This window comes from Scyliorhinus canicula, chromosome 9 (assembly GCF_902713615.1).
Source record: "Scyliorhinus canicula chromosome 9, sScyCan1.1, whole genome shotgun sequence".
In the NCBI taxonomy this organism is placed as follows: domain Eukaryota; kingdom Metazoa; phylum Chordata; class Chondrichthyes; order Carcharhiniformes; family Scyliorhinidae; genus Scyliorhinus; species Scyliorhinus canicula.
Genome location: NC_052154.1, coordinates 140,952,406 through 140,971,296, shown reverse-complemented (window position 1 = coordinate 140,971,296; position 18,891 = coordinate 140,952,406).

Genomic DNA, 18,891 nt, shown 5'->3' with positions numbered 1-18,891 from the left:
GTGCTGCCCAGGAAACCCGCTAGCGTGGGTGCGCTGCCTGGAGGGACGGAGAATCCTGCCCATTGACTTTCGCACATACTCACACTGAATGTTTACACACACACACAAGTACAGATTACAGAGTGGGGAAGGATGTGTTGGGCAAAACTGGAGTCCACTGAAAAAAAGTAAAAAGAATATACAGTCTGTAGGTTGGAGACTTAGGGGTGTATTCTCCATTGCCCAATACCGGTACTGGGATTCCCGATCTGGTGGAGAATGGCAGGTTGCCTGAAAAAGGGAATCGCCTCCAGGCGGCAGACCTGCTGCAATGCTCAGTTTCCCTTCTGCCAGCCCCAATGAACTACCCACTCCATGTTGGCAGCACCTTGCTAATCACAGATTTGTATGTATTTAAATCTGACTAATGGGCTAGAAGCTCAAATTTCCACGTACCCCCCACCCCCATTATGCTGCACCCCTCACAGTCGGGAGTCACGTGGGCGTGATGTGGTGCAAGTATTTACAAGTGGGGCCGAAGCGCATGTTCATTGGGCAGGAGCAAGGAGGCAAGCACAGTTTTGAAACGTTTCGGGCTTGCTGGAAGATGTACCCCTGGACCTCAGGGAGTAGTGGGAAATGGCTTGATGGCAAGTGCGTAGACTCAGGGTGCCCTGGCTGCGACCTCCATTAAGCCCAACCCCTAGCTGCAACCTACAGGCTCCTGTCTGTTGACACTACTGACTGCTGCCAGTATCCTAAAAATGCTCCGAGGGCTACTGGGCATATGGCAACCCACCCAGCCTGCTCATCGAGACATCCTCACATCCCAACAGTATCATCAAGGGGAGAGACGTGGCCATGCTTAATTCCAGCAAATCCACACATCCCTCACTCACCCCATCTGTAGGATTCACCAAATAGGGGGCAGCTCCCCTGCCCTGCCTCACCTCTTCCTCCCCACCCCGAACTTCAACCCACCCGCATGCAAAATCCACCTTCCCCCTCAGCCTTTCCCTCTCCCTTCATCCTTCATGCCACCTTGCTCCTAGCCTTCCATTCCTTCCCACAACCACAGCTCCCCCTCCCCACTCCCTGGGCAACACTGGCATCACCCTGGTTTGGCAGTTTCAGCAAGCCTTGTTTGAGGGACTGATGATGATGCCAACTCGCTGTGAGATGAGCTTGGCGGCTTCTCATTGTCTGACAAAGTTTGACTCCTGCCTTTAAGATAGTCAGCTACTTTCCACCGGATGACCCCTGCATATGTGCTGATGATCCCTTCTCACAGGCCCAAATATGTCGGTGGGTGTGGTTTGCGAGAGATGGTGAACAGTTAAAGCTCACTCACCGAAGATGCTGTCATACAAGGCAGGCTCACACTGTTTTCCCCATGCCCTGCCACTTCTCGGTGATGGTACAATCATGTGGGATGTTCATGTGTCATGGACGCCCTATCCACCCCCATGACCCCCCACACACATCCTTCACACCTGTGAGACATAGGTTAGGGACAGATCGGGCATATGGTGCAAAAATGTTTAATGGTGAGTATTTGCAACTTCTCCCTTACTATCTATTCTCCACTACAACTGTGCCAACTTAAGTGTCATCTAGCTTTCACTGCCTATCGCTTCTTCCAGGTGTTACCCCAAACAGCACATCAGAAGTGGAGGTGGCCTGCTGCTTGTCCCACCTTCTGCCTGTGATGCCCTTGGCTTTCATTCTCTGGAGTACTTGGACCTGGATGGGCCCAGCCGACTTTCGATAGACACAGGTGAGCACGTGACAGCCTGTTCTGCCCGCAGTCCAGCGGATGAACCAGTGAGAGGTGGGGGGGGGCATACAGAAGGGTTGAGGTGTTCTGGCACCTCCCCAGGGGTGTGACCGGGATGTGCCCCATCACTTGTTCCACCCTCGGGGTGCACGCTGGTCCCCGGTCACGCCATGGACGGAGGAGAGGCCGGAGTGAGCACCGGAGGCCCCACTGTCACCTAGCGATGCCAGCTTTGGAGGCCCACCTTTCTCTTAACCATGGTCGCAATGCCCTCAGCCCACTGGCACACTGAGGCTGGGCCATATCCCTCAGTGGCTGAACCATGTCCCTCACTGCCTTGGACATATCTCTCTGTGACTGTGTCATGCCCCTCAGTGCCTCAGACATGTCCCTCTGTGTCTGGTTATGGTCCCTCTGTGTTTGGCCAATGCTCTTGATGCCCTCAGCCATGACCCCTTTTCAATGGGCCAATCTCTAGAGCATCGCAGCAACGTCCATGTGCACCCTGTACATGTCTGCCTATTGCTGTGCTCTCCTGTCCTGTGCCTCAGCCATGCACATCACAGTCTGCCCAAGCTTTGGAAGTCCTGGCACATGCCTCTAATATCTTACACCAGGCATTCCAGCATGGACGCCACCCTTTCAGTCTTGGCCTGGGTGCAATGCATTGTCGGCACCATCTCCTGTGCTTGAAGGCGACTGGACTCCTCCAGCTCTACTTGCAGGCACCGGAATGTTGCTTACACCCCCTCCTGTAGATTCTGGCTCGACTTCTGCATCCGCACCAATGATAGGATGACCTTTTCAAGAAGTGCAATATCTCTCTGGGCGACAGCTGTTCCCTGAAACCGGCAATTCTCTTCAAGTCGGCTCCCTTGGGAGTCGAAGCCTCGACCTGATGTGCTGCAGCATGTGTGTGGTGCTCACCAGAGAGTGACCCAGGAGCCTGATCGCTAACATTACCCACCAAGGTGATAGTCTCTGTGTTGGTGAATAATGCAGACGAAAGCAGTGCTGATAAGTCGGTGTTTTCCCCGGAATCATATTCCAGGGTGTTCTGGGATGGGGATGCAGCAACACCGGATGGCCCGGTCTCGTCTGAGGGTGATCCCGCAAGACAAATGATATGGGTTGAGATCTTCGGTAGGACTTGTTTGTGGGTGAGGGGTGACTCACTTGTTAAAGGGGCATCTGCGTTGTATTGGACCCTCACCTGTTTCCTGCATGCCAAACTCCATTTCAGCCTTTGCCTTCGCCTTGACCTCCCCTGTAAGTTGCAAGGACCTTTCCTTAGAGGGACTTTGGACCCAAATATCTAGAATAACCCCTCTCGTCTTCTGGCGCTCTCAGCGACTACAGCCCGCTTTAGCTGTGGAGATACAAAAAGGACATAGTGAGATCAAGACAGCACGGTCGCATAGTGGTTAGCACTGTTGCGTCACAGTTCCAGGGTCCCAGGTTCGATTCCCGGCTTGGGTCACTGTCTGTGCGGAGTCTGCACGTTCTGTCTGTGTCTGCGTGGGTTTTCTCCGGGTGCTCCGGTTTCCTCCCACAGTCCAAATATTTGCAGATTAGGTGGATTGGCCATGATAAATTGCCCTTAGTGTTCAAAAAGGTTGGGTGAGGTTACTGAGTTACGGGGAGGGTGGAGGTGTGGGCTTGGGTAGCGTGCTGTTTCCAAGGGGCGGTGTAGATGCGATGGGCCAAATGGCCTCCTTCAGCACTGTAAATTCTATGATTCTGGGTCATGGGTTTTATGGGGGTTTTGTAGCTGGTGGCAAGGTTCCTGGCCAAACATGTGTTGGGGGCTTGTGGAGGGTGGTTTGTAAAGGAGATGCAGTTAGGTGGGATGTAATTGACCTCTGCGGGATTGGGGGCAGATGTGAGGAGTGAGGGACAGGAGTGATGCCAGGGGCACACAGGTGGTTACTTACCTGAGCTGCTCTACGGAGGTTGGTCATCTTCTTACAGAATTGCATGCCAGTCCTCTTGGGGAGAGTGCCAGTACTAACAGCCTCTGCCACCCTATCCCAGGCCTCATTCAGCATAGTGTCCTTCAGTCTCCACCCCACCCTGGGGAAGAGGTTGTCCCTACTTTCCTCAACGGCATACAGCATTTGATTAATGTCAGCAACCAGGAACCTTGCTGCTGGTCTTCATGCAGCCACCTTCATGCATTGCCAACGAGGCCTACATTGTGTAAATGTATAAAATAAAACAAGGTAACCCCCACAGGATGTTGATAATGGGAGATTCAGTGGTGGCAATGCCATTGACTGTCAAGAGCAAATGGTTAGACTCTCTCTTGCTGGAGACAGTCATTGCCAGCCACTTATGTCAGCCAAATGTTATTTGCCATTTATCAGACCAAGCTTGAATATTGTCCATGTTTTTCTGCATATAGACACAGACTAGTTTAGAATCTGAGAAGTCTGCAATCGTACAGAACATTGTGCAATCAGTAGCCAACGCCCCCACTCCTGACCATATTTTGAAAGAAGAAGAATTGCTGAAACAGCTGAACATGATTGGGCTTCAGACATTATTGAGCAATTTCTGCAATGATTTCCTGGAGTTGAAATGACTGCCCTCCCAAAACAACAATCATCTTCCATTGTGCTCAGTGTGACTCAGAGTGGAGAGTGTTCCCCTTGATATCCATTGACTTGGATTAATCTCCCACCCTATCCCCATAACCCCACCTAACCTTTGGACACTAAGGGCCACTAGCATGGCAAATCCACCTATCCCAATCACCTTTGGACGGTTGAGGAAACCGGGGCACCTGGAAGAAATCCACACAGACACGGGGAGAAAGTACAAACTCCAGTTACCCAAGGTCGGAATTGAACCCGGTTCCTTGGTGCTGTGAGGCAGGAGTGCTAGCCATTGTGCCACCATGCCACCTTGGGGACATGGGATCAAATGCCCCCATGGTAGCTGATGAAATCTGAATTAAATTAATAAAATTTGTGAATTAATAGTTTGTCTCAGTAATGGTGACCATCAAACCATTGTTGATTGTCATAAACACCTGTCTGGTTCACTGCTTCCCTTACCTGGGCCGGTCTACATGTTATTGACTTTTAACTGCCCTCTGAAATGGCCTCGCAGGCTATTCAGTTCAACAAACACTGGCCTTATCAATGGCTCCCACATCTCAGGAAAGAATACCAAAACCTTTCCTCTATTCAAAATCAGAAGTTAGATGTCTGCTGATGATTGCACAGTGTTGATTGGTAATCATTCAGATACTAAACCAGTGCATGACCATATAACCTGTATATTATTCAGACTGGGCCTGACAAATGGCAAATGACATTTGTGCCATACAAGTGCCAGGCAATGACCGCTTTCAACAAAAGAGAATCTAACCAATGCTCCCTGACATGCAACACATTATCAACCCCCACAATCAATATTTTGGGAGTTCCCATTGATAAGTTCAGCCATGTAATTACTGTGGCTGAGATTGCCAAGGCAAGTAGCTCATGTCCTGACTCCCTACAGCTTGTTTACCATCTACAAGGTGTTGCTCTGTTTCCTTGCTATAAATATAGCAATCAATATGGTCGCCTTCCTTAATCCTAATTATGCTTGCTTTAGAGTCGCCAGGTATCTCTCGATACCGCCACAAGGTTCAAACCCGAATACTGATCAAAGAGCCAATACACCAGTTAGTTAGTTCAAAGTCAATACTATTTATTTACACACACCGTAATATCTACTCATGCACTAAGTACTACAAACTAAACTATCTCTAATGCTAACGCCTATACTTAGCTTTGGGTGCCCACTCAGTCAGGGGAACAATGGCCGGTGCTCGGATCTGAGGTTGTTGGGTTCGAAGAGGTACAGGAGAACAGCTAAGGTCATCCGTCTGGTAGCGAGCGTTGACCTTGAACTTACTTGCTTCTGGTGATGCTGGTGGACGGTTCTCTCCGCTTTGAGAGCCAAGTCCAAGAGAGTGAATCTCTCGTGGATGTTCCTTCTTATACCTGGAGGGGCTTAGCGCACTTTTAGGAGGGCCTTAAACTTGGCCCCAATTAATTGGGCCGCTTCTCGATCATTGCTATCGATCTTGACCAATAAAGGGATGGGTGGCCTGATGGCTGGCGGCCTTTGGTGGCCGTTGGCCTTGCTTTGTTTGTGCTTTCGGTTGGGGAACTGGCGCCGGGATGTCTGGAACAGTATTGGTTGCTTGAGCGTCTTTCCTTTGTTCCCGGAGATGGGCCATCAATATGTTAATTGACCTATAGTTTCAATTCCGTCTCGGAGCTGTCTCTCCAATATGCATGCAGGCTCTGTGCCTGCTTGTTTTCCTCACATTGTCCACAGTTCCCTACGTTCTTTGCGAGCATCCATTTTGAATTCTGGAAGTGGCCATCCCAGATGGCTACAAAGGCACAAGTCACGATGAGTGCAGATCCAACAATACCCGAGAGGTTTAACATTATCCAAGGCAGAGTAGCCCGCTAGATTGGCACCCCACCCACTACCTTCAACATTCACGGTGTCCACCACCGACACACAATGGTGGCATTGTGTACCATCTACAAGATGCACTGCAGAAACATGCTAATTCAAACCATTCAAACCTGCAATCACTCTTGCCTAGGGAAATGAGGACAATAAATATATGGGAACGCCACCACCTGCAAGTTCTTCTCAAAATCACACATCATCCTGGGAAGTTATCATACACCTGCACAGTCACTGGGTCAAAATCCTGGAACTCCCTCCCAACTGTACAGTGGGTGTACCTATACCACATGGACTGCAGCAGTTCAAGTAGGCAGCTCACCACTACCTTCCCAAGGGTAACCAGAGATGATAAATAGATGCTGGTCTAGCCAGAGACACTCATAAGCCGTGAACAAATATATTAAAAATAGATCACTAATTGTTTCTTTGCCTGAATAAAAGGCTTTTACTCACAGGACTTGATCTGGGAATGGTGCATTCATTTCTTTGGAGGTGATCTCAAATAGTTTGAAGGTCATTTTGCTACTTTGGAGGTTTTTAAATATCTGATCCATACTTTCCATCTGCCAAGCATCACAACAGCATGGGACCCACTTATTCAGCCCTAACGTGGATCTCAGATGAAGAACAAGTTAAGCCACAGCAGGAGCAGCAATCTTCTCTTTGCCCTTTTGCTGCTCCACTAGACAAAAGAGTTGAACATAGAGATGCAGTATGCAGAACACCCCGTTTACGGGTCTCCTGGACACGTCCGTAGATTAGTGCTTCATGAGGTCCTGGATAATACAATCAGGTGGTTGCTGACATAATACAATCAGGTGGCGGCTAAACCAGGGGCTGGTTTAGCACAGCGGGCTAAACTGCTGGCTTGCAATGCAGAACAAGGCCAGCAGCACGGGTTCAATTCCTGTACCGAACAGGTGCCGGAATGTGGCGACTAGGGGCTTTTCACAGTAACTTCATTGAAGCCTACTTGTGACAATAAGCGACTATTATTATTATTTGCAACCTATGAAAAAAGGCATTCTACCAGGTGGACCATGTGTGTTGCCAAAATCACCACTGCTCCTTATTTCATCACTGCTAACACCTATCAGGAATCTAAAGGAGACATTCACAAAATGTCACACTCTGCTGTCACAAATGCATCTCAGAGAGGTGACCAATGTCTTGTTTGCTAGGGTGAAAATTATGTGCACTTTGAAACTGATGCGGCAGACAGAACGAGTGGGCACGCAGTTTGGAGGCTCTGGGTGGTTTTCCCACATGCCTAGGATGTCATTGACTGTGCACAGGCGGCAGTCAAGGTGCCCCCAAATCACCCTTATTGTCGCAATCTTTATTGTCACATGTAGGCTTACATCAATATTACAATTAAGTTACTGTGAAATGCCCCAAGTTGCCACATTCCGGCGGGCGTTCGGGTACACAGAGGGAGAATTCAGAATGTCAAATTCATCTCCAGCATGTCTTTCGGGACTTGTGGGAGGAAACTGGAGTACCCGGAGGAAACCCACGCAGACACAGGGAGAACATGCAGACTCTGCACAGACAGTGTCCCAAGCTGCGAATCGAACCTGGACCTTGTGCTGTGAAGTGATAGTGCTGATCACTGTGCTACCATGCCACCCGGGAGTCCATGTCAACTGCACTCCATCAGTTCTGCTCATCTGCAGAAAGATTACCAGTCATGTTGGTGAAAAATTCCCAAGAAGCTGTCAATATGCTTTTGTTCTGCACCAGTCAAGTCTCCCTGAGGTCTTCACATCTCAAAACAGAGTTAGTGGTGGTTCCGAAGTGGCAAAGGCTAGCTACTGAAGGCATGGCTGCAGAGACCCATTGGGAACCCAGGTAATTTTACACAGAAGAGCTACAATCAAAGATGCATGACCATGCGAGCTGCAATTGAGCCGGCAATGAGAATGACGAAGATGCATTTTTAGTCCCTGGAGATATCTGGGGCACTTTTCAGTGCCAGCTGGGCAGAATGATGCTAGTGCACTAAACCTTACACAGCAGAATCGAGTGCTAGTGCTCCAGAAGGAAGAAGGTGCTGAGTGTACTGACTCTCCAGAGGAGGAGAATGGAGAGGACGAGGAGCAACATGAGGAGCAGAGGGAGAACGAACCTGATTGGGCCAGGGCAGCAGGAGCAGCACACATTTGGGATAGCCTCATTCTGATGCGCTTCATTTTCTGATGGGCCTGATCATGGGGGGAGACTTCAACATGGTGCTGGATCCCCCATTGGATCGATCCAGGTCCCGGACGGGTAGGAGGCCGGCGGCGGCTAAGGTGTTGAGGGGGTTTATGGATCATTTGGGAGACGTGGATCCCTGGAGGTTTGCGAGGCCAAGGGCCAGAGAGTACTCATTTTTCTCCCATGGGCATAAGGCCTATTCCAGGATCGATTTTTTTGTCCTGAGCAGGGGGCTGGTCTCGAGGGTGGAGGATGCCGAATACTCTGCCGTAGCCATTTCGGATCATGCCCCGCACTGGGTGGACCTCGGGCTGGGGGAGGAGAGGGATCAGCGCCCGCTCTGGCGCTTGGAGGTGGGGCTGCTGGCAGACGAGGAGGTGGGCGGGAGGGTTCGGGGGTGTATCGAGAGGTGCCTTGAGGCCAACGATAACGGGGAGGTCCGAGTGGGGACGGTCTGGGAGGCGTTGAAGGCGGTGATTAGAGGGAAGTTGATTTCCATCTGAACCCATAGGGAGAGGGGAGAGCAGAGAGAGAGGGAGAGATTGGTGGGGGAGATGGTGAGGGTGGACAGGAGATATGCGGAGGCTCCGGAGGAGGGATTGCTGGGGGAGCGGCGTAGCCTTCAGGCCAGGTTCGATCTACTGACCACCAGAAAGACGGAGGCTCAGTGGAGGAAAGCACAGGGAGCGGTGTATGAACATGGAGAGAAGGCGAGTAGGATGCTGGCGCACCAGCTCCGAAAGCGAGACGCGGCCAGGGAGATTTGGGGAGTGAAGGATAGAGATGGGAAGGTGGTGCAGAGGGGGGTAGATGTTAATGGGGTGTTTAGGAACTTTTATGGGGAATTGTACCGGTCTGAATGGGAATGGGGCGTTTCCTGGACAAGCTGCGATTTCCGAAGGTGGAGACGGGGCAGGTGGAGGGACTGGGGGCGCCGATTGAGCTGGAGGAGCTGGTCACTGGGATTGGCAGCATGCAGTCGGGGAAGGCGCCAGGGCCGGATGGGTTTCCGGACGAATTTTATAAAATGTATGCAGACCTGTTGGGCCCCCTGTTGGTTCGGACCTTTAACGAGGCAAGAGAGGGGGGGGCTTTGCCCCCCACTATCTCGTGGGCGCTGATTTCCTTGATCCTTAAGCAGGACAAGGACCCCCTGCAGTGTGGATCATATAGGCCGATCTCGCTGCTAAATGTAGACGCCAAGCTGTTGGCGAAGATCTTAGCTACAAGGATAGAGGATTGTGTGCCGGGGGTCATTCACGAGGACCAGACGGGGTTTGTAAAGGGAAGGCAGCTGAATATCAACATACGAAGGCTTCTGAATGTCATTATGATGCCGGCTGTGGAAGGGGAGGCGGAGATAGTGGTGGCATTAGACGCGGAGAAGGCCTTTGATAGGGTTGAGTGGGGGTATCTGTGGGAGGCGTTGGAGAGGTTTGGGTTTGGGGAGGGGTTTGTCCGTTGGGTGAGGCTGCTCTATGAGGACACGATGGCGAGTGTAGCCACGAATAGGAGGAGGTCGGAGTACTTTCGGCTGTACCGGGGGATGAGACAGGGGTGTCCCCTGTCCCCCTTGCTCTTTGCGTTGGCAATTGAGCCCCTGGCTATGGCGCTGAGGGAGTCGGGGAACTGGAGGGGCCTGGTGAGGGGTGGGGAGGAGCATCGTGTGTCGCTGTATGCGGACGACCTGTTGCTGTATGTGGCGGACCCGGTGGGGGGAATGCCGGAGGTGATGAGGATTCTCAGCGAATTTGGGGGCTTTTCTGGGTATAAGCTCAACCTGGGTAAGAGCGAGCTGTTCGTTGTGCACCCGGGGGATCAGGAGGAGGGGATTGGTAGGCTCCCATTGAAGCAGGCAGGGAGGAGCTTTAGGTACCTGAGAGTCCAGGTGGCCAGGAGTTGGGGGGCCTTGCACAAGCTAAACCTCACAAGGCTGGTGGAGCAAATGGAGGAGGAGTTTAAAAGGTGGGATATGTTACCGCTGTCGCTGGCGGGTAGGGTGCAGTCCGTCAAGATGACGGTGCTCCCGAGGTTTTGTTCCTGTTCCAGTGTCTCCCCATCCTTATCCCGAAGGCCTTTTTTAGGAGGGTCAACAGGAGCATCACGGGATTTGTATGGGCACACGGGACCCCGAGGGTGAGAAGGGTGTTTTTGGAGCGGGGCAGGGATAGGGGGGGCTGGCGCTGCCCAACCTGTGTGGGTATTACTGGGCTGCCAACGCAGCAATGGTGCGTAAGTGGGTAATGGACGGGGAGGGGGCAGCATGGAAGAGGATTGAGATGGCGTCCTGTGTGAATACGAGCTTGGAGGCGCTGGTAACGGCGCCGTTGCCGTTCCCTCCAACGAGGTGTACTACGAGCCCGGTGGTGGTGGCTACCCTGAAAATTTGGGGGCAATGGAGACGGCATAGGGGGGAGGTGGGGGGCTCGATGGAGTCCCCGATACGGGGGAATCACCGGTTTGTCCCGGGGAGCGTCGATGGGGGGTTTCTTAGTTGGCACAGGGCAGGTATAAGGAGGTTGAGGGACCTGTTTGTAGATGGGAGGTTTGCGAGCCTGGGTGAGTTGGAGGGGAAGTTTGGGCTCACCCCGGGGAACATGTTCAGGTACATGCAGGTTAGGGCGTTTGCCAGGCGGCAGGTGGCGGGGTTCCTTGCATTGCCCCCGCGGGGGGTTCGGGACAGGGTGCTCTCGGGGGTGTGGGTTGGAGGAGGGAGGATTTTGGACGTGTACCACGTCATTCAGGAGGTGGATGAGGCCTCGGTGGAGGAGCTGAAGGGTAAATGGGAAGAGGAGCTGGGTGAGGAGATTGAGGAGGGGACGTGGGCGGATGCCCTGGAAAGGGTGAACTCCTCCTCTTCTTGTGCGAGGCTTAGCCTCATACAGTTCAAAGTGCTGCATCGGGCTCATATGACTGGGACGAGGATGAGCAGGTTCTTTGGGGGCGAGGATAGGTGTACTAGGTGCTCAGGGAGTATTTGGGGTACCAGCGGAGCCGGGAGTGCAGGAGGCAAAAGAGGCCGGTGTTCTGGCCTTTGCATCCCTAGTAGCCCGGCGTAGGATCTTGCTTCAGTGGAAGGATGCGAGGCCCCCAAGCGTGGAGGCCTGGATCAATGACATGGCGGGGTTCATTAAGTCAGAGCGGGTGAAATGTGTCCTGAGAGGGTCGGTGCAAGGGTTCTTCAGACAGTGGCAGCCTTTCCTGGACTTCCTGGCGGAACGGTAGGGAATAGGCCAGCAGCAGCAACCGGGAAGGTGGGGGGGGGGGGGGGGGGGGGGGGGTTGGTCCGGTGGGAGGGAGAATTGGGTACATGGGTTTGTTGGATGGGGCGGGTGTTATCTCTTTCCATTTTGTTGTTTTCTTTTTCCTGTTTTTGTAGTTACTGGGGGGGTGGGGTAGTTCTTGTTCTTTGGTTTTTACTATGGTTGTTTGTTTAATATTGTTAATATTGTTTTGCTGTTTATATTTTATGAAAATCTTAATAAAAATTATTTTTTAAAAAAAAATTTCCCAGTGGGCATGCCTCAAGCTTGAAAGAATTCAGCTGTGAGGAAATATTGGATAGTCTAAGGTTGTTTTCTTGAGAATAGAGGAGGCTGAGGGGTGATCTAATTACAGAATTGCTGTGGTGCAGTATGAGACCATTTGATCCATTGTATCTACACCAGCTCTCCAAGCATTAGTTTAATGCCATTCTCCTGACTCCCCCCCCCCCCCCCAGCACATGGTTTCTATTCAAATAATCATCTACTGCCCTCTTGAATGCCTCGATTGAACCTACCTCCACCACACTTCCAGGCAGTGCATTCCAGACCTGAGCTACTCGTTGCGTGAAAAAGTATTTTCTCACATCACATTTGCTTCCTTTGCAAATTATTTTAAATCTGTGCCCTTTGGTTCTTGATCCTTTTACGAGCAGGGACAGTTTCTACCTACTCTGTCCAACCCCCTTGTGATTTTGAACATCTCTATCGAATCTCCTGTTAGTCTTCTCTCCAAGGAGAACAATCCCAAACTCTCCAATCCATACTCACAACTGAAATTTCTCATCCCTGGAACCATTCTTGTAAACCTCTTCTGCACTCTCTCCAATGCGTTCACACCTTTCCTATAGTGTGGTGCCCAGAACTATACATATTATTTTACATTATCTTTCCATGTTCTTCTGACCAAAATGCATTACCTCACACTTCTCCACATTGGACTTGATCTATCACATACCTGCCAGCTCCACCAACTTGTCTATGTCCTTCTGAAGTTCAACACTGTCCTCCTCACAGTTTACAATTCTTCCAAATTCTGAGTCATCCACAAACTTTGAAATTCCATCCTACACACCAAGATCTAAATAATTAATATATATCAAGAAGATTAACTGAGGTGTACAAATTATGAGGGGCCTAAAAAGGTTAGACAGGAAAGACCATTTCCTTAGCTGAGGGAATAGATTTAACATGATTGCTATTAAGATTAGAGGGGATATGAGGAAAAGCTTTTTCACCCAGAGAGTGGTGGACGTCTTGCATTTATTGCCTATTTTAATGGTAGTTGAGGCTGAAACTCTCAACTTATTTAACAGGTATCTGGATCTGCACATTAAGTGCTGTAACCTGCAAGGCTGTGGGCCAGGTACTGGAATGTGGATTAAAAATGACCGGCTGGTTTCTTTTTTCTCCTTTTTTGGCTGGCATAATGGGCTGAATGTCCCCTTTCTGCGTCACAACGCTTCTTTGAATTTATGGTTCTATTGTTGAAGGGCAACAGATGAGAAGTGGAAGTGTTTTGAGCAGAGTCCCCAATTCCATATCTCCTTTCTCCATCTTCTGTCTCACAGCCCAAACACACTTCCCTACAAGCAATGAGGTGGTGAGTAATTTGATGCAGATCAGAAAGGCACTGAAGGGCCAAGGTTTATTTCGAATCAATTTTGTTTAAGGTGGCATTCTGATTGTGTGAGCCATTGGTGAAGGCCTGCACCCAATTGTTTGACTGCCACAGCTGATTCTCCTTGCCGGTGGTCACTCTTTCTATGTACGGACACATGATCGCATAGGCTTGCAGCCATATGGAACTCATGTTAAGACAGTCTTCTCCAATCTCTTTCCAAGAGTGTGCAGAGCATCTGGAAAGGCTGACAGCATCTCCCACATTTTCCACTGCTTCATTGATGGCCTCTAAAATTCCGCATCCGTGCCAAGCTGAGTACAACTTAAAGGTACTATGCCCCTCCCCACTCCTCCCCTGTGAGACTCTCCACCACCTGCTATTGCTCAATGGGCATGTGTCAGAGAGCAAGTGAAAATCTAGCCAGCTGGCTTCCTGGTCGTACTGGTGTGTATCTGAGCTGATGCATGGTCTGCATGAATCCCATGATAATGCATTGCCAGAGTGAGAAGCCAAGAGACATTTCTAACAATCAAGGTAAGAAGATGTTAAGCCACACAATTATATTTCACTGGCTGCTGATATCAAGCCAACATGAATGAGCGTGGTATGCCATGTGGCTGTGTGATATTTCATTCTGTTACCGGATAGCTGGGAGGCCCCCAACTTTCCATTTCCAGCAGACCAGCATTGCAATACTCAGCTTATCTCTAGCACCTCCTCCTCTGCAATTATTAGAATTGAGATGGCTGGAGAGCCACCTCTAGTTGTCTGCCTGGTAGTCTACGGCCTCTCCGGAATAAAATGGAATGTGTTAAGCGAATGTTTTGTGGAAAGCAATCGTGAAGGATAGATGTGACATTTCATTAAGATATGGGTGTATGTCAGTGGTGATTGGTCAGATGGGGATGTGAGTAGTTGCCGATACAGAGACGACTGAGGCATCGACAATGTAAATTGTCATGAGCAGCAATCCGCAGGCATAGGCTTGGGAAGGCAGAGTGAGGGTTGGATACACATCAGGATATCTTTGAATGTGACCATTTCTGGCTTGATTCGGTCATTAAACCTCTTCCAGTGTTATATAGAGGAGAATAGCGCCTTACTCCTGCTGCTGATCTCTTCAGTTATTTCCAGCCACATCTTCTTGCTCTCTGTAACTGGATTATTCCAGCATTCAGCAGGGAACAGAATCTCCCTGCAGATCCTTACAGACCACAGTATCATCTCTCGGGAGACACCGTTGAAGCAACATTGCGATTACTGTAGTTTCTTTCTGTGTTGTATCTCCTGGATAATTCTTCAACTTCCATCCTAGCTTTAGTGGTTCCTTTTAATTCCTTCAGCTGAATTAGACTCATTTGGGCCGTCATTAGGCTCATTTGTACCAATGAGTTGGGAAATAAAGATGTTGAATGCTAATACAGTGGCTGCATTAAAAAGCTACTGACAAACACACTGCAGAAAGTTTTGTGTTCCCTACTCATCCAGCCTCCCCCTCTGCCAGCGGATCAAAATATTAAAACCCAGGCCTCTGCGTCTGATTACTGCATAGCTCAGTTGGCTGGACAGCTGGTTTGTGATGCAGAATAAGGCCAACAGCACAGGCTCAATTCCCATACCGGCTGAGGTTATTCATGAAGGCCCCACCTTCTCAGCCTTACTCCCAACCTGAGGTTAGGTTAAATCACCACCAGTCAGCTCTACCCCTCAAAGGGGAAAGAAGCCTATAGTCATCTGGGGCCATGACAACTTTACCTTTTACAGCATGAGGGCACAAATGTCATACTTCAATTTTGCTTACTTCATAACAAGAAGTAAAACAAAATGAATATTTACAAACATGATCCAATATGTTCACTTACAGACTTCAAAGGAAAAGTTGTCCCTGTTGTCACTTGTACTAAAATAGAAAAAGACCACCCAGTAAACAGGGCTGTCGCAACCTGCAGCTCTAACAACTGACCACCTGATTCTTGCCTACATGAGGCCTACGTGCTAAGGCCTCAGGAGTCCAAATAACACCTGCCAGCCCTGTCACCCCACCCCAAGTGACTGACACTCTTCATGCTGCTGTAATGCTGCCCTGTTGTCACTTGTTGTGTATGTGTGTGTTCCATCTGCTACATTGACAGGGTTTTACGTCTTCACTGGTGACAGAGATCAAAGGAGACCTGCCACTAAGCACACGTCACATAGGCACTACATCATCTCAACTGTGTATAGCAAACATCTCCTGCTGAATAATTGCAGCAGGGTTTGTAGTTTGTTCACTAAGAGCCCATGGCAGCTAAAAAAAAAATCAGAAAAATTTTGAGAAGCTTGATACAAAACTTTACTGGTTATTTGCTTGCTGTTTTATTATCTGTAGTGCTTAAACAGAGCACCTGCTGAATTTTCTTATCAGCGGATTAATTGAATGGGACACGGTCCACCATTACACCTTGGTTTTAGTCTAGTGCCAGCCTTTCATTATAAAGCAATCTGGGTAAACTGGACAAAAATCATTCAATGTGCATGTTAATACAGGTTTTCACTTCAATTTATACAGTAATATTGCAAAAAGAATTGTCTGGTCCCTCCCAGTGATTGGTTATAATTGGATGAATGCTGGACCTACACTTTTGGCTTTGGTATATGACATGTAGAATGTGTTGGTAGGGATAGTCTCAAACTTCCCAATGACTGACTGTGTGTGTGTGTGTGTGTGTGAGTGTGTATGCACACTATACATAATCACAGTAATTTCATGGAATAAAAGAACTGAATCGATGAAGGGACAATGGAGGAAAAGTCTGAGAGTGAGGGAGGTAAAGAAAAAAACAAAAGAGCATGCATTAATAGAGCACTTGTCACGACTTCAGATTATCCCAAAGTCCTTTAAAGCTAATTAAGTACTTTTGCAGTGAAATCACCACTGTAATTTAGGATCCGACAAATATCAGTGAGATACTGACCAAATAATTTGTTTATAAGTGAGAGATGTTGTTTGAGGGATTATATATTAGCTAAGACACTGGAAGAACTCCTGAGTTCTTCTTCTGATACTGCCAGGGGATTTTCTTGCTGCTATCAGAGAGCGTAGAGAGGGCTTCAGTTCACCATGTCATCCAAAATGCAGTACTTCAAACAATGAAGTACTTGGTACTGCACTGGAGTGACAGTCTGAATTATGTGTACGTGATTGTGGAATGGGATTTGAATTCACAATCTTCTGATAGAGAGTACTACCACTGAGCCAAGGCTGACATATAGAATGAAAAGGAGTGTGAAGGAAAGGAAGGAACAATAGAAAAATAAATCGAACCTGAAAAACTGAAAGGAAAGAGGGATAAGGAAGCCAAGAGGCCAAACTGAGCATCAAGGAGAAGGATAATGAAAAAATTAAGGCAAATAAAAAAGAACAGAAAAGAAAGGCAATAAGTGTTCATGGTTAGAGATCACAATTTGCTACGAATTTCCAAATATCTTGGTCAGCAACTTTCAGAAACTGCACCACATCTCACTTGCTCATCGCCACATCCTCATTGACGTGAATGTGAGGGGCAGACTTTCTTGCTATTGCCAGCTAGCGAGCTGTGGCCAAGCTGGCCAGACACTTGCAACAGCTGATCTTGAGGCTGGGCTTCCATAACCAAAGAAAGAAGGTGCAGCCATTAGGCTTCCTAAAAAACTTTGTTGAACAGTTGAAAGCTTTCCTTGATGCTGCGGAGGTCGGTGCAAGGCTATCCTCTCATATCTTACCTTTTCTAGACGCCGACCCCCCCCCCCCATCACATTTTGAATGTTGGATGTAGGGACCCAACAGGCAACTCAACATATTCAGCACTCATGGGACGAAGCAGCAACAAATACAAAAGCTCGATATCTTCTGATTTTAATTTGATTTACATTTTAGATTGCCAGGTCCAGGCACCAAGTAATGCAAAAATGTTTCAGCAGGACACATCCCCGATTGAGTTTCTATCCATGCCCACCTGGGATATTCCAAAACCAAAGAAGAAACAGGGATGCTGGAATTGGGGGAATGGAAAATCTAGGTCAATATTCATCAAGTCTCGTTCATTCTCCAAATCTGTCAGGCACCCTCTCCTACTCTCTTTACCTCAAATGGAGGTTTTAGACAGCAAAACAAAAATCCTACTTTAAAGGCACTGAAACTGGATGCTTAAGATTTGGAAATAGGCAGAAAAAAATTGAGGGAGGAGTACAAAATCTAGGTACGTAATTGGTAAAAATTAATGGTGGAAGCAGATATAAAACAATTTATCTATTCCAATCCAGTCAGGAAAGGCTCCGCTATAAAGTTCGGCCTGGGTTTCACACTCCATTCCATTTTGAATTCTTGCTTGTTGCTCTCTTAGCAACACAGAAATTCCTGGCAGCGACACTTTAGCACAGTGCCATGTAATCTGAGAGAACAGCTTGGAGCTTGAAAGTCAAAAGTGATTCTGTAATGTAATGTCAACCCACTGGTATCAGGTGACAATGTGACACATTAACCACCTGACAGATAAATCACCAAAACTGTTAAAACAACATGGTCCCAACTGCTTCTGTGAGCTGCAATCTTCATGCAAAGGTGCCATTGCATTGTGGATCATAGGCTAATTTACAATTTAAACAAGGTAACTACAGAGCACGGTTACTATTCTATTTTTCTGGTTCACAGATTATTCCACTTTATTACATTGTTGTGGAGGCATCTACTATGTAATTCTAGTGAATAGGTTTTAGTTCAGTGAAGTGATAGCAAAGGCCTTTCAACACATTGCATACTGGTGTCCAGTTCTTAAGTCTGGGCAGAGTGAACAGAATGACATCCCAATTCTACTCCAGTGAAAGCAGTTGTTGAAGATAGTGACTTGCAGCTGCAGTTTATAATCTAAATCTACCAATCATGTCAAAGTAAGGGTTGCGCATGTGCAAAATTTAATCCTTTAGGATCTGTGAGGTTTTACTTCTGGGCACAGGGAGTGAAGCAACCTTGTGTGGCTGTGTTGTGTGTTTCTGGAGACCTGTATGCCAGCTATCCTGCTTAAAGTGCAGTGTCACCTCTAATTGTCCGGCTGCCTCTGGAAATAGAACAAATATATCAAAGGGATAGAAATCCAACGTGTGAAATTCTGCCCCAGCAGAATATATATCAGAATGGGAAGAAACCCTGCAGGTGTCAAAAATAAACCCTGAAGTCCTAAATCAGACACTCCTCTCCTGCTGCACTCTTATTGAGAAATTATTTTGCAATGTAAAACATTTTCTGCCGCCTTCTTGGTAATCGCCTCCAGCCCGGAACCGTCTGACATAGCTTTACTCATTTAAGTCTGGCCTCTTGAGCTTCCCAATTTTGATTTTTCCACCATTCCATGCCTTCTGCTGCCACGGCTCTAAGCTGCGGAATTCCCTAACCCTTTCCACCTTACTACCTCTCTTCCCTCCTTTAAAATGCTCCTGAAAACCTACGGCCAGGATTTTCCAGCATCAGTGCGGCGTGACCAGACACGGCGGATGCAGCAAGCCAGCCAAAGGTCCATTGACTTTGGCAGGACCAGAAGATCTCACCGGCA